We start from the raw sequence: 17,198 nt of genomic DNA on the forward strand, positions 1-17,198 counted from the left end.
AGGAGTTCCCACATATGCTTAGCACTTGTTGGCTGCTTTTCCTTCACTCTGCCGTCCAACTCATCCCAACCCATCTCAATTGGATTGAGGTTGGGGGATTGTGGAGGCCAGATCATCTGATGCAGTACTCCATCACTCTCCTTCTTGGTAAAATAGCCCTTACACAGCCTGGATGTGTGTTGGGTCGTTGTCCTGTTGAAAAACAAATTATAGTCCCACTAAGCCCAAACCAGATGGGATGGCGTATCGCTGCAGAATGCTGTGGTAGCCATGATGGTTAAGTCTGCCTTGAATTCTAAATAAATCACAGACAGTGTCACAAGTAAAGCACCCCCACACCATGACACCTCCTCCTCCATGCTTTACGGTGGGAAATACACATGCGGAGATCAACTGTTCACCCAAACCGTGTCTCACAAAGACCCAAGCAGGTCTCTTCTTCTTTTTTTTGTGTCTTTTTCTTTATTTTTTTTTATTTTTTGGGGGGGGGGGGATAGATCAGCTTAATATTGCAGATAGATTGTAACTTCCATCAATGTAATTGTCTGCATCACTTCCAATCCCCCATGTTTTATATACATATACATATTTACATACATTCATACATTCATACACACATACATACATACATACATACATACATACATATATATATATATATATATATATATATATATATATATATATACACACATACATAAACATATACACACACACATACACACACACACATACATATATATATACATACATATCCTTTTTTAAAATATATATATTCCCCTTTATTTCTTTCCAACCCCGCCACCCTTTCTCCACTTGGAGTAAACTAGTGAACAACAACGCCTAGGCCTCTACTTCCAGCACATACCCACTATCTACATTTTATGGACACAGTCTCTTCTTCTTGTTGGTGTCCTTTAGTAGTGGTTTCTTTGCAGCAATTCGACCATGAAGGCCTGATTCACACAGACACCTCTGAACAGGTGATGTTGAGATATGTCTGTGACATTTATTTGGGCTGCAATTTCTGAGGATGGTAACTCTAATGAACTTATCCTCTGCAGCAGAGGTAACTCTGGGTCTTCCATTCCTGTGGTGGTCCTCATGAGAGCCAGTTTCATCATAGCGCTTGATGGTTTTTGCGATTGCACTTGAAGAAACTTTCAAAGTTCTTGAAATGTTCCGTATTGACTGACCTTCATGTTTTAAAGTAAATCAAATCAAATGTTATTTGCCACATGTGCCGAATATAACAGTGAAATGCTTACTTACAAGCCCTTAACCAATAATGCCGTTTTTTAAGAAAATAAAAAAAAGTGTTAAGTAAAAAATAGAAAATAACAAATAATTAAAGAGCAGCAGTAAAATAAAATAACAGTAGGGAGGCTATATACAGGGGGTACCGGTACAGAGTCAATGTGCGGGGGCACCGGTTAGTCGAGGTAATTGAGGTAATATGTACATGTGGGTAGAGTTAAATTGACTATGCATGAATAATAAACAGAGTAGCAGAAGCGTAAAAGAGGGGGTTGGGGTGGGGTGGGGGGACAATGCAAATAGTCCGGGTAGCCATGATTAGCTGTTCAGGAGTCTTATTGCTTGGGGGTAGAAGCTGTTAAGAAGCCTTTTGGGCCTAGACTTGGCGCTCCGGTACTGCTTGCTGTGCGGTAGCAGAGAGAACAGTCTATGACTAGGGTGGCTGGAGTCACGGCCAGGTCTCTGACCTCCTCCCTATAGGCTGTCTCATCATTGTCGTTAATCAGGCCTACCACTGTTGTGTCGTCGGAAAACTTAATGATGGTGTTGGAGTCGTGCCTGGCCATGCAGTCATGAGTGAACAGGGAGTACAGGAGGGGACTGAGCACGCACCCCTGAGGGGCCTCCATGTTGAGGATCAGCGTGACAGATGTGTTGTTACCTAACCTTACCACCTGGTGGCGGCCAGTCAGGAAGTCCAGGATCCAGTTGCAGAGGGAGGTGTTTAGTCCCAGGGTCCTTAGCTTAGTGATGAGCTTTGAGGCCACTATGGTGTTGAACGCTGAACTGTAGTCAATGAATAGCATTCTCACGTAGGTGTTCCTCTTGTCCAGGTGGGAAAGGGTAGTGTGGAGTGCAATAGAGATTGCATCAATAGAGATTGTATCAATAGAGATTGTATCAATAGAGATTGCATCTGTTGGGGTGGTATGCAAATTGGAGTGGGTCTAGGGTTTCTGGGATAATGGTGTTGATGTGAACCATGACCAGCCTTTCAAAGCACTTCATGGCTACAGACGTGAGTGCTACGGGTCGGTAGTCATTTAGGCAGGTTATCTTAGTGTTCTTGGGCACAGGGACTATGGCGGTCTGCTTGAAACATGTTGGTATTACAGACTCAGTCAGGGACAGTTGGTCAGCGCATGCTCGGAGTACACGTCCTGGTAATCCGTCTGGCCCTGCGGCCTTGTGAATGTTGACCTGCTTGTGAATGTTGACCTGCTTAAAAGTCTTAATCACATCGGCTACGGAGAGCGTGATCACATAGTCATCCAGAACAGCTGATGCTCTCATGCATGCTTCAGTGCTTGCCTCGGAGCGAGCATAGAAGTGATTTAGCTCTTCTGATAGGCTTGTGTCACTGCGCGGCTGTGCTTCCCTTTGTATTCTGTAATAGTTTTCAAGCCCTGCCACATCCGACGAGCGTCAGAGCCGGTGTAGTACGATTCAATATTAGTCCTGATCCTAATCCATGGCTTCTGGTTGGGGTATGTACGTACGATCACTGTGGGGACGACGTCATTGATGCACTTATTGATGAAGCCAGTGACTGATGTGGTGTACTCCTCAATGCTATCGGAAGAATCCCGGAACATGTTCCAGTCTGTGCTAGCAAAACAGTCCCGTAGCTTAGCATCTGCGTCATCTGACCACTTCCTTATTAACCGAGTCACTGGTGCTTCCTGCTTTAGTTTTTGCTTATAAGCAGGAATCAGGAGGATAGAGTTATGGTCAGATTTGCCAAATGGAGGGTGAGGGAGAGCTTTGTACACGTCTCTGTGTGGAGTAAAGGTGGTCTCTGGTTGCACATTTAACATGCTGTTGAAATTAGGTAGAACGGATTTAAGTTTCCCTTCATTAAAGTCCCCGGCCACTAGGAGTGCTGCCTCTGGATGATCGTTTTCCTGTTTACTTATGGCCTTATACAGCTCATTGAGTGCAATCTTAGTGCCAACATCGGTTTGTGGTGGTAAATAGACAGCTACGAAAAATATAGATGAAAACTCTCTTGGTAAAGTGTGGTCTACAGCTTATCATGAGATACTCTACCTCAGGCGAGCAAAACCTTGAGACTTCCTTAGTATTATATTTTATGCACCAGCTGTTGTTTACAAATATACACAGACCGCCACCCCTTGTCTTACCGGAGTCAGCCGTTCTATCCTGCCGATGTAGCGTATATCCCACCAGCTGTATGTTATCCATTTCGTTGTTCAGCCACGACTCGGTGAAACATAAGATATTACAGTTTTTAATGTCCCGTTGGTAGGATAACCTTAATCTTAGGTCGTCCAATTTATTTTCAAATGATTGAACATTGGTTAATAGGATTGATGGAAGAGGCAGTTTACTCGCTCGCCATCGGATCATTACAAGGCACCCCGACCTACGTCCACAATATCTCTGTCTATTTCTCATGCGAATGACAGGGATTTGGGCCTTGTCGGGTGTCTGTAGAATATCCTTCCCTCCGACTCATTGAAGAAAAAAATATTTGTCCAATACGAGGTGAGTAATCGCTGTCCTGCTATCCAGAAGCTCTTTCTGGTCATAAGAGACGGCGGCAGAAACATTTTGTACAGAATAAATTACATATAACGTGAAAAAGCACACGTAATAGTACAATTGGTTAGAGGGTTGTAATGATGGACTGTAATTTCTCTTTGCTTATTTGAGCTGTTCTTGACATAATATGGACTTGGTCTTTTACCAAATAGGGCTATCTTCTGTATACCCCCCCTACCTTGTCCCAACACAACTGATTGGCTCAAATGCATTAAGAAGGAAATCAATTCCACAAATTACCTTTTAAGAAGTCACACCTGTTAATTGAAATGCATTCCAGGTGACTACGTCATGAAACTGGTTGAGAGAATGCCAATAGTGTGCAAAGCTGTCATCAAGGCAAAGAGTGGCTATTTGAAGAATCTCAAATATAAAGTATATATTGATTTGTTTAACACTTTTTGGTTACTACATGATTCCATATGTGTTATTTCATAGTTTTGATGTCTTCACTATTATTCGACAATGTAAAAAATTGCAAAAATAAAGAAAAACCCTTGAATGAGTAGGTGTGTCCAAACTTTTGACTGGTAGTGTATATATATATATATATATATATATATATATATATATATATATATATATATATATATATATATATATATATATATATATATATATATATATATATATATATAAATGGTGTGTATCGACAGTATGGACAGTATATGAATGGAAAAGGTGTGTACAGCAGTAGTTATATAGGATGCTCCTTGACTAGAATACATTTGAAGTGGGTAAAACAGTATGTAAACATTATTAAAAGTGATCAATGTTCAATGACTATGTTGCGCCTTCTTCACCACACTGTCTGTGTGGATGGACCATTTCAGGTTGTCAGTGATGTGCACGCCAAGGAACTATAAGCTTTTCACCCTCTCCACTGCGGGCCCGTCGATGTGGATGGGGGCATGCTCTATCTTCTGTCTCCTGTAGTCCACGATCAGCTCCTTCGTTTTGTTGATGTTGAAGGAGAGGTTATTTTTCAGGCACCACTCCGCCAGGGCCCTCACCTCCTCCCTGTAGACTGTCTTGTCGTTGTTGGTAATCAGGCCTACCACTGTGTCGTCAGCAAACTTGATGATTGAGTTGGAGACATGCATGGCCACGCAGTCATGGGTGAACAGGGAGTACAGGAGTTGGCTAAGCAAGCACCCTTGTGGGGCCCCTGTGTTCAGGATCAACGTGGCGGAGATGTTGTTACCTACCTTCACCACCTGGGGTCAGGACCCAGTTGCACAGACCGGGGTTCAGACCCAGGGCCCTGAGCTTAGTGATGAGCATTCTTACATAGGTATTCCTCTTGTCCAGATGGGATAGTGCAGTGTGCCGTGCGATGGCAATTGTGTAATCCGTGGATCTGCTGGGGTGGAATGCAAATTGTAGTGGGTCTAGGGTGTCGGGTAAGGTGGAGGTGATATGATCCTTATCTAGCCTCTCAAAGCATTTCATGATGACAGAAGTGAGTGCTACGGAGCAATAGTCATTTAGTTCAGTTACCTAGGGAGGACTGGTGGCAGTCCTCCCCAGGTATCTTTCTTGGGTACAGGAACACTGGTGGACATCTTGAAGCAAGGGGGGACAACAGACTGGGATAAGTAGAGATTGAATATGTCCGTAAACACTCCAGCCAGCCAGTCTGCACATGCTCTGAGGACGCAACTTGGGATGCCGTCTGGGCCGGCAGCCTTGCAAGGGTAACACGCTTAAATGTCTTACTCAAGTCGGCCACGGAAAGTGAGAGCTCAGAGTCCTCGTTAGCGTCAGTGGCCCGCGTTGGCGGCTCTGTGTTTACCTCAAAGCGGATGAAGAAGTTGTTTAACTTGTCCCGGAGCGAGGCGTCAGTGTCTGTGACATGGCTGGATTTCCCTTTATAATCCGTGATTGTCTGAAGTCCCTTCCAAATATATCTAACGTTTGAACCGTTAAATTGTGATTCCACTTTGTCCCTGGACTGTCGATTTGCCTCTTTGATTGCCTTACGGAGGGCATAGTCTGTTTGTACAAGTCCATGTTCCCAGTCACCTTGCTGTGGTTAAATGCGGTGGATCACACTTTCAGTTTTGCGCGAATGCGGCCATCTATCCACGGTCTTTGGTTTGGATAAGTTCTAATCGTCACAGTGGGAATAACATCCTTTATGCACTTCCTGATGAACTCCATCACTGAGTCAGTGTATACGTCAATACTATTCTCAGAGGCAACCCTGAACATTTCCCAGTCCGTCTTGAAGCATAGATTCCGATTGGTCAGATCAACGTTGAACAGTCCTTACCACGGGTACTTCTTGTTTAAGTTTCTGCCTATAGGACGGGAGGAGCAAAATGGAGGCGTGATCTGATTTGCCGAAGGGAGGGCGGGGAGGGCCTTGTAGCCGTCCCGGAAGGGGGAGTAGCAATAGTCCAGAGTTCTTGATGAGCAAGTAACACAGGAGATGTGATAGAACTTCGGTAGCGTTTTCCTTAGATTTCCTTTATTAAAGTCCCCAGCTACAATAAATGTGGCCTCAGGATATGCAGTTTCCAGTTTGCACAGAGTCCAGTGTAGTTCCTTGAGAGCCATCGCGGTGTCGGCATGGGGGGGATATACACGGCTGAGATGATGACCGAAGAAAATTATCTCGGGAGGTAATGCAGTCGCCATTTAATGGTGAGGTATTCCAGATCGGGAGAACAAAATAACTTTAATTTCTGTATGTTATCACAACCACACCATGAGTAGTTAATCATGCAACAAACACCTCCACCTTTCTTTTCCCCTGTAGAGTTCTTTCATCCTGTCTGCGTGATGGACGGAGAACCCCACTGGCTGAATGGACAGGGACAGTATATCTGTTGAGAGCCATGATTCCGTGAAAAAATTGTATGTTACTGTCCCTGATGTCTCTCTGGAAGGAGATCCTCGCCCTGAGCTCGTCTACTTTATTGTCCAGGGACTAAACGTTAGCGAGTAATATACTCGGAAGCGGTAGATGGTATTCATGCCTCCTGAGTCTGCCTAGGAGCTCAGACCCTATTCCTCTTCTCAGCCCCGGGATGAATGGAATTGCCTCGGGGAGTTCAAACAAAGGATCCAATTCAGGAAAGTCGAATTTCGAATCAAAATGCTGGTAAATGACCACCAATCTAATATGTGACCCACCACCTGGATTCGGTCCTATGTAGCAAAATTTGAAATTGTGTTTTTTACATTGGATAAAAGCAGAGACTCCAAGTTAGAAAATTGTATATCATACACTGCAGTTGAGGAACAATGATAAAGTAATTATGCTTTGAAAGTTGATAAACTTGTAACCCCACTTTTGAGAAAATGGCCCGTGAATGTTTTGGTACACCTACTGGAGAGCTCTTCTTTGTTTACACACATTCAGCATCATTCACACCCTCTTAAGCCGTAGCCCCACCCATCTCTTTAAGGATTCACAGTGTAGTAAACAACCAAAGATTTCAAGACTAAAATTGGTGCAAAAAGTAGTAGTAAACATAAACTTTATCTAGTCCTTGGCCTATATCCTAATCTGACTTTGGTGTAGGTCATGTTGTTCTTCGCATTATTGTCTCTGGTAAACACACACTATATCAAATAAAATGTAATGTTTATTTGTCACATGCACAGGATACTGAAGGCGTAAACGGTACAGTGAAATGGTACCTTGCATAGTGCTGTCTTTTGTTTAGACATGTAGCTAAACAATGAACCATAATCCCAACTCTAATGCCGCATTCAAAACAACTGGGAACAAAACAAAAACAAAAAACAGACTGGGAAAAATCGATTTGAACGGTCATCCAAATCGGAATTCCAACTTGGGAACTCGGGCCTCTTTCTAGAGCTCCTACACAGATCATACACGTAACGTTAGCTAGCGAGCCACCAGCTAACGTTAGCTAGCTAGCTAGCTAGCTAACAGTACGCTTTAACTTGCAATGAAAACACGTTTCTGACTAAATTTGAAACTATAATATCTGAAAATGTATCTAGACTCTTACCTGTATACATGGATGAATGCTTCTCCCTCTCTCATGGATGCCATGGTTGCCCTTAGTTTGAAGATGTAATCCGGAGACAGGTGTTTTATTCAACAGTCTTCTTTCTGTGTTTTCTTTTTGGACTCTCTCCGCATTTGGCAATCATCTCTCTGCTTCCACCGGGCATTCCACTGATTTCAAAACTCTGTCAACTTCTTCCGTGACAACAACACCGTTTTTCCCCCACCAATGTCTGGTTCAATGAAAATGCTTTTACCTAAATCAGGGATTTCCTCTTTGATTCATTTTCATAGTCAGAGAGAGTCAGCAAGGCACAATCATCCTTCAGAAAGTAGTCCATCACAACCTTTTCCCACTGAGCTTTGTTGATAGCGCTATTAACTTCAGGGCAGCAATGTTGAGAGCATCCATGGCTTGATTTTCTATCCTCTGCTAAATAACATTATATACCATGGCATAGTTGAATATTTGTTTCTGATTGACTTGAAGGGCATTCTAGAGTGTGCATTATTTCGCTATAATGCACAGTATATTGTCAGGGTAGAACTCAATGGCTATAGTTAATTCTTACATGTTTTCTTTGAGCTGCTTTTGAACTCAAAAGTCGAATTGAAAACATTATTGGTATTGTTGAATTAGATTTTCATAATAGCAAGCTAGGACTGATGGTTTGGTTAGCTAGCTAAACTAGCAAGTCTGCAAGTCTGTCACGGCAACTACTGTAGCTATAGTAAACTTGCTAGCTACTTCAGTGGATGTTGAACATTTCTACCGGCAAATTAACACATTTCTAGTGGCAAATGTGTTAAATTATAGCCATGGTATAAAAGGGATAATCAACTCTGGGCTTTATGCGTTCTCTGGAAAATATTGCAACTCAGTGTAAGGTCAGTTCCGCTCCGCTGGCATGTCGTGGAAAACACCTTCCACGTCGTTCATTATTTTCCATAGAACACATAGCCCCTCGTTGATTATCGCTTACTTAAACAACAAGCTAGCTACGGTTTAGAAACATCACATTTTAGTAGAATAAAGTGTTAATATGTCTTATAATCAGTATTAGTAATAGAAGTTACCCTAAAAGTAGTACTGTGGTATTATGAGTGTTATGTGTTGTGTTGCTGTGTCTAATATTAGTGGTAGTAGTATATATAATCACATGGCATGGCAGTCGGTAGATGAAAGTAGGTCTTGTGGAGTGGGCCTAAAGCTAATGGGAGTCTTTCCCTCTCTCACCATATAAGCCATTGTAGTAAATGAGTCAGTCAGTCAGTCATTGGGGCAGACAGACACGAGCAGCCTGGCCTGTTGTAGTACAGGAACAGATTGGGGCCGATCCTTCATTAACCCCATACTGTCATTGGCCAGCACTACTTTTCTCTGCCACCAGTCCTCTCCATAATACCATGATGAGAGGAAACAATCATTGTAGATTTTCAAATGAAAAGGGAGCTTTGGAATAGCATGGTTAGCTAGTAGTCTGATGGTGACATGGTTACATCTGTCAAGTGCTATGCAAACTGTCCTCTCCTTGCAGGCTTGTAGTCTGACCACAGTGTGGTCGATGTGGTCTGGTAAAATGTGATATTGGTAAAAGCTGCACAGGTTCCCATGGCGGCCAATGACTGATCTTTACTGAACATGCCCTGTCCTCAAAGACATCATAGTGCCCACAGTCTATTTTTGCATGACACAATGAGGGGTGGCAGGTAGGTACTGTAGATGAATGAACCATGTGTGTACAACAAACCACAAACACACCAACACATGCACGTGAACACACACCAACCACCAGCAACAGACAGAGAGCATGAAGATTAGGGAGGGAGGTCAATGTGTCAGTGTCTGAGTGTGCTTCCTCCACCCTCCCTCCACCCCCAACCTCTCTCAGGCAAAATGGCCAGATGGCTCTCAATCCTCCATGCTAATCCAGCACACAGACCATGGCCCTGATATCACCTAGCACTACAACACTACAGCTCCACACACTACACTACAACACTGGAGCACAGCACACTTCTAAAGACTTGGCCATTTCACTACTACATCTGCCCAAAGCACTACTACCCTATCCCACTCTGGCAGAGCACATTGCCCACTGCCCAACAGTCGTCAGCACCAGAGTGTCATAAGGCTATACGTTACTATCCTAGCAGACTGTTGCAGGCCTATTTGTATGTAATATCACATTTCAGATAGCCAGCTGACAGGCTGCAGGCAGAGACAAGGCGCTGGATCTACTGGAGCTTTTGTTAGCAGTTGGCTGAGGTGATGTAAGAGAAGCCCCATGTGTTGGGTTACATTCACCAACCAACCCCCATCCTGTCCTGTCCTGAGGTAGCACAGCAAACTGAACACAGCGCTGTACAGCACACACACACACAACACAACCCTGACTGGACAAGCAGCCAGGCCACAGCCAACCAGTAGGCTAGGTTGGACAAGCCTTTTGTTTGTTTATGAATAGACTAGTGCAGGCTAACATCCACACAGCTCTTATTCTGATCTCATCTCTTATTTCACTCGTATAACTGACCTAAGAAATGTGATATGTTCTGATCTAAATCTGGTTGCCTCTGTTGGTCCAAGGGACTACTGAATTAGTTGTGTCTTAAGTCACGAGGAGCATACAGTATGTGGTTAATGTGTTCAGTCAGGCCTGGAGGTGTGATGTGTCAATGAGGGTGAGACACATTGAGCTGCACGGGGGAAGTGAAGTGAACAGCCAGTCTCCTCTCTTCTGATTCCAGGAGGTTAACCACCACCATTCCTGTCCCGCAACCTCCTAATCCAATCACAGGTGTCCTGCAACCTCCTTATCCAATCACAGGTGTTGTATCCTGAGCCAGGGAGAGGACCTTTTTGTACAGCTGCAACACTGGGCCTTGTTATTCTGGTGTCAGGAGAAGTTGTGTTTATTTGGATGGAGATTGTCACTGCTGCTCAGTGATTACTAGCCTGGGCTTGAGCACAAAGCAGAAACTGTCAGTGGACTCCTCTACATCCAGCTCCTCATCAAGCCCCCCTTTACACAGCCTCCCTCCTGTGGGGATAAGCCTCAGCAGCACCACGCTCAGTCCTACTCTTCAATAATGACAGCCCCCTCCCTCACTGTCACACACATGCACACATGCGCATGCACACACAAAGTCTCCCCTCATCACGCTGTGGTCTTGCATGATTATTGAGATCTACACCAGTCGAACAAATTATTATTAGCCATGGCTTTTGGATTTATTCACACTAGGGTCAAATATAAAGCATTGACATACTAGAGCTTGTGAAACGTTCCATGTCATTTCATGGAGGACTGGCTTGAATTGTGAGGAAATGTTGTGATCTATTTAATAAAGACAAGAGACCAGCACAATGGATAAAGGATTGTGGCGATATAGCAGGAACAGCTGCATCTAGTGGTCAAAACCTGGTACTTTCACACTACTTTATGGCAAATAATGCAATCGACTTCAATGACTACTTTCTCTGAACAGGGGGAAAAAACATCACCAGATTCACAAGGAATACATGACATAGTATGGAGAAGCAATATTCCAAGCCACAGCTTCATACTGCTTGTCATATTTTCTTCACAATACAACAAACATTGTCTCATTCTGTTCAGGACAACCCAGGGTATAATGTAACTGTAGATCAAACGATCATAAATAGCGATATAGCGATCATAAACGTTGACACTGTTTGTTACATTTGTTTTATGATATGGAAATGCTTGTATGACATGAAAGTGGTATTTATTATAATTCTCAAAGTCTCATCTTTTAAAATACATAAGAGTCCTCATAATTAACAGCATGTCCCTCACTCAGACAACAGAAAATGTGCAAAAGTTGCCCAATTAGTGGGAGGGATGGGGACAACTTCTTTGTCGCACGCGGTGCTGAAGTTCAAGCGGAGTCATTTAGCAGACGCTCTTATCCAGAGCGACTTACAGTTAGTGAGTGCATACATTTTTCATACATATTTAGGCGCTTATCAGTGTCCAACTCTGCCATTTTCAACCCGTATACGGGTACGAGTGTAAAGGGCTACACAATGCCCATTATAGTCAAGTAGGTGTGAGTAAACACCCTAACTTCTGAGATGTCTGTCTGTGTGGATGAGTAGACAGTGAGCCGGTACATCCATTGATAGTGCATCTGTCCTATAAGGCCCAGTGTTCCAGGCTCCCAACACAGTGATCCATCTGCCAGAGCCAACCTCTAATCTGGGATCAGACACTGTGGGTGTTTCTCAAAATGCATACTACCGTGCTCTGAGCATGCAAATTGGAGCACGGGAGGGTTGGAGTATGAGTCCAAATCAAAGTATGCGAAACGGAGAACGGAGGGCACTTCTCGAACGTGTACTCCGTTTGTACATATTTTGAAGCATGCATCGACGCAAGCTTTAACGGAAAGTATGCACAGACATATGACTCAACCACGTAAAAAATTACGCAACGTTTCTTGAAATCAATGGCGGCCATTATTTGAGCTGAAGTGAGAGAAAATAAACTCTGAGTTCGGAATTCAAATGTTGCTCCTTCACATCTCATAGGTTGCCTGACTACAATATTTTATCTTGATATGTTAATAAATACATACTGCGTTAGTTTTGGCATGTTTACCTGCCTACAATACCTACTGTAGTGTGTGTAGATCCCAAGCCACAGTGAGTCAATAGGGCTAACTGGCTAGCTACTACTGTTAGCTAGCCAGATAGCCATTAAGAATTGTTAGCTACTCATGAAGAATTGACATCTACCTTGCATAACATTAGTTTTAGGTCATTTTTACCTGTTTAACTAGCTGGCTAGCTAGATTATTACAATTCACATATAGCTAGCTGAAAATTATTAAGTAAAAAGTTTGCTTTGTGTATATTTTGGTTTGTCTCTATTGTTGCCATTGTCCTGGCTGGAAGAAGGAAGGTTCAGTGAATGGGAGGTGCAGCGTGAGATAATACAGTAGGGGGAATGCGAGTGCTTCTCAAATGTATTGTTTTATGCATTATCCACGACACTCACGTCCTCACAAGAACGTACTAAAGAGAACATCCTCGGAGAATGCACTCTGAGCATAAGAGTGTGGAGCACGGTAGTACGCAAATTGAGAAACACCCTATGACTCCAGACAGACACTACAGTGGAAGGTGTGGATACAGATACACACTCTCTAAAGGACTATTACACGCAGCCTCTCCTCCGGTCTGGCCTCCCACACCAACAACACTGTCTGTCTGTCCTCCCTCTGTCACACACCAACAACACTGTCTGTCTGTCCTCCCTCTGTCACACACCAACAACACTGTCTGTCTGTCACTCTCTCTGTCACCCAGCAACAACCTAAGGACTGCTGTGACAAGAGGTCTTCAGTTTCACTAGATAATACTGTAGATAAACAGCTGGTATAATCATAGTGTTTCTATGGCTATACATGCATAGGTTAAAGAAAACAAAGGGAATTAGAATGGCCAGCAGGATCTATGTTTACGTGTGATGAGAGAACTTGCACCTTTCACACACACAAAAGATAAGAGCTCCTCTTAATAGCTGAAGTGGTTCCTAATTTTACAGGCCATGCTGATAGCAATATTGAGGGTATGTGAGGTCTAGAGGCTGTGTTAGTTCTGTGTAATTGTTGTCAGTGAAGAGCAGAGAGAGAGATGGAGCAGGTGTTGGGGTGGATATTGAATAGATGTAACACTCCTGATGTCTGCATCAACACCACAGCCCAACACAGCCCAACACAGCCCAACACAGCCCAACACAGAGTAGCACCCACTCCCACATCCTCCTCTTCCTCACTCTGTCATCACCCAGATGCCTTCCCAGCAACCTTCACTTAAAGAGAAGAACAGCTTTCCCAGACGGTTGTTCTTCACACAAACATGGGGATGACTGTGCTTCCAGGAAGAGGTGGAATCTCTCACCCGTCCTCTCAGCCCTTCTCTATCCTGCCCTGACACCAGCGTGTAAATGAACAGCAGCCGAGTGTGATGGATAGAATGGATAGATGACTGACTGACCCAATCCCACTCCCTCCCTCCCTCACTGAGGCTGAGGCAGGATCGCTCAGCTCCCACAGGAGCAGCCCCCGCCCCCATCCCGATCGCTGTCAGGTGACCAGACGCTGTATATCTCCCTGTGTCACCACAGCCGGCAGGGCCGCCATGAAAGAACTCCACACATACATGTTTAAACCAGGAGAAAGACAGCCTCATCACACACAGCTCCCTGTGTCTATGTGTGGAGAGAGAAAAATCTCATAAAAATCCCTCTCTAAAAAAGTGGGTCCAGAGGCAGCAGCCCAAAGATAACAAAGGGCCATCCCTTTGCACATAATAACCATCCATCACTCCCCATCCACAGCATCTACTGCTCAGATCCATCCGACAGCTTCGCACAGCCTCGCACCTCAGCACCCAAAATACAATTTCCTCTTTTTGTTACCGTGTTGCCACTGCAGCTGCTGCTTTGCTACAGGGCTGGCACACACACACACACACACACACACACACACACACACACACACACACACACACACACACACACACACACACACACACACACACACACACACACACACACACACAGCTCTAACAAACGGCACCGATTCAGGCTCTCACATCAACAAAGATGCTTTTTTTTAAACACAAGGGTGAGGGTCCATAAAATCCAGTGAAGGAGGGAGGGGATGGTTGGTTGATAACATTGAGCTGGCCAGTAACGGCATCGAAAGCCAATCCACACAGATGCAGGCATACATTTCCTCTCTCTCTGTGATAAGACACAACATAGATAAACACAGCTGCCTTCTCCTCCTCCTCCTCCTCCTCTCCAGCAAGGCAGAATGCAAGGATGAAGGAAATAAGAGTACAAAGCACCCCCCCCCCCCCCACACATGCATAGCCCCCCTCCCTCTAATATCCACATCACCTATCGCATACACAGACAAGGGATTACCTGAAATATGTCTTGACATTTTCTTGTTCGGTGTGTCGCCTTTGGAGCCAGTGTTCTGGTAGGTTCATCCTCAAATGTATAGTCCTATTGACAGTTTACAGGCAGGATTGCCATTCTCTTGTCAGACCGGTTCCTGACCCCAAACTCAGGCTTGTTTGGCAGGCTGGGTGCTTCACTGGCTGCTCACTGTTCCCTAGCTCATGATGTCATCTGCCTTGCTCAGTCCATTGGCTGGGAGGCTGCATATTAATGAAGGCAGTAGCTCTGGGGGAGGAGGCAGAGAGGGAGAGAGGCAGACACAGTTGGTATTTTGTTTCACAGACCAAACCAGCTCAGCCAGAGACAGAGGAAGGGTGGATTATATTTCCATATCTATCTATTTTTATCGAACACTCTCAAGTTTGAATGGCAAAAATATTTTCCTCCTTATTTTGCTAGTTATTACTTTATTTACATGTGCTACTTCCCAGAAGTGTGCACATTACATATAGACATACAGTAACAATACCTGTATACCTTCACATTTTATTTCTGTGTTATTTCTTACGGCAATAATTAGACCTGCATCGATTAACACTCAGTTGGTAATAGTTTCACAACATCAGGTTGCATTGAAATGCTATCAATATCATGCTGCATAAATGTTGACTATTTGAGTTATAGTTCCCTTACAGTTCCTGGACCCTGCCAGTCTTATGGTCTATAACCATAGTGGACTGTAGTTGTCCCCCAGACAGCGGTAGGTAGCTAATGTAGACTGTGCGTTCTCTCTCTGCAGCCTCACCAGTCTCTGATAGATGCTATTTATCTCTCTCTGGCTTCCTGGATGGGCGGTGATGACAAACCACAGACTCACTCCATTTTCCCTAATTTGCCTATGATGTCATCTTTTTCCCCTTGCTCACCTGTGATTGGCTGGCTGGCTCAGCATCTGCTCAGATCTCAAGGCTAGTGCTTCTTGCTGGAGGTGGAGACCTATCCCAGGCACTCTGAATCACAGCTGGTTGTCGTGACAACCCGTGTAATGTCAATTCCTCATTGAAGAATAATATGTCTGTTCTGTGACAGCGTTCACTCAAATGGAGGACAGAGCCTTTGAGAAGGACCTCTCTTCCTTCTGATGCCTTAAGGAAACCTCCACTAGTGTGACATAATAGAACATATCTCCATGATGGCCTTATAATTTATACAGATTATTGTGGGCGTGGAGGAGAAATTAAGATTTTGTGAAATTATTTTAATATCAGAATCCCAGAAAGTATGGGATTAATCATATGAAGGAAGAACATTTTGAGGAATTATTCTACAAAACAACAACAGCATGGTAAAATAGGCTGAGGTTCATGTTTGGCATCACATGACTGGAATATAACTGACGTCACACATAAGCTGCAGCAGGCTAAATCCATACCTATGTCCATGACAAAAAGGGATTCTAAATATAGATACTGAGAAGGAAATGTATTTTCAAAGTCTGCTTTTTTTTCTATGGCCTTGGTGATTGATTTACGTAGACAATTAAGGCAACTAGCTGAGAGCTTTCTTTGGAGAATAAGCCCAATCATCCCGATAACACTGAGATACACAGACATAGTGAAAACCCTGGTGACATCATTTGCATCGCTTATATCCTGGTTATGTTGCTACTTAATATTAAACTAACTGACTAGGTTCTGTTTTACAATGAGCTATTTAGAAAGACAAAAAAAACAGAGCTGATTCATCCAAGTAGCAGAGAGCAAATACCAGAGCCCATGTTTGATTTATATTTAACAGTACATGCAGACACTTATTTTAGTGCACTGATGCAGAGAGATGAAGGGGATTTAGTCTGTCTCCCTACAGTCTCAACTAAGGTTATTTTAAAACTATAAAACTGAAACTACACAACTGAAACTCCCATCCACTATGCATTTTTGTTCATACGTATACAGTGGCGACAGGGGTTATTAATGTTAACTGTACCGCTACTGTGAATTATAATAACTCCCAGAGAAATGACACTGAGACACAGCAAAACATATTTTCATTAAGGTATACGCAGAACAAGTCCCACTCAGTTGGTTGTGCCTGAAACCAAAGTAATGGTTCTGATTCAGTTATTATGCTCTCATCACCCTCTATCCTCATGGTCACCTCCTATAGCCAGCTGTAACCAAACCAAGCACAGCCTCTGTGGTAATACCAGACAGACAGTACTGTGGTGCATTCCAATGATCTTCACCAAAGCGTTTTTCCCAAAAAGTGAGATGTGGTTAACTGACTTATAGTCTAAGAGAGGGTTAAGTCTATAGGGGAAAGAGTATGGCATGTGGTATGGGGAGTTGGGTACCTTTGAGAGATGGCTGGTGATGAGACAGTGAAAGAAGACACAGGTGTTCTTCAGCAGCAGACAGCATGGAGGCAAACAAAGAGTTTTCCTT

General features: G+C 43.7%; 1 protein-coding gene across 1 annotated transcript in view; it reads right to left on the reverse strand.

Moving 5' to 3' along the window:
* LOC311142877 (serine/threonine-protein kinase PAK 3-like) overlaps positions 1 to 14,870 on the reverse strand; it is a 49,463-nt gene extending 34,593 nt beyond the window's left edge. Inside the window, exon 1 of the mRNA XM_084178582.1 lies at positions 14,776 to 14,870. The gene's annotated coding sequence lies outside the window, so the exon portion shown is untranslated. The remainder of the gene's footprint in view (positions 1 to 14,775) is intronic.
* Between the last annotated feature and the right edge of the window lie 2,328 nt (positions 14,871 to 17,198).

This window comes from Coregonus lavaretus, assembly GCF_964263955.1.
Source record: "Coregonus lavaretus genome assembly, chromosome: 15".
Classification (NCBI taxonomy): domain Eukaryota; kingdom Metazoa; phylum Chordata; class Actinopteri; order Salmoniformes; family Salmonidae; genus Coregonus; species Coregonus lavaretus.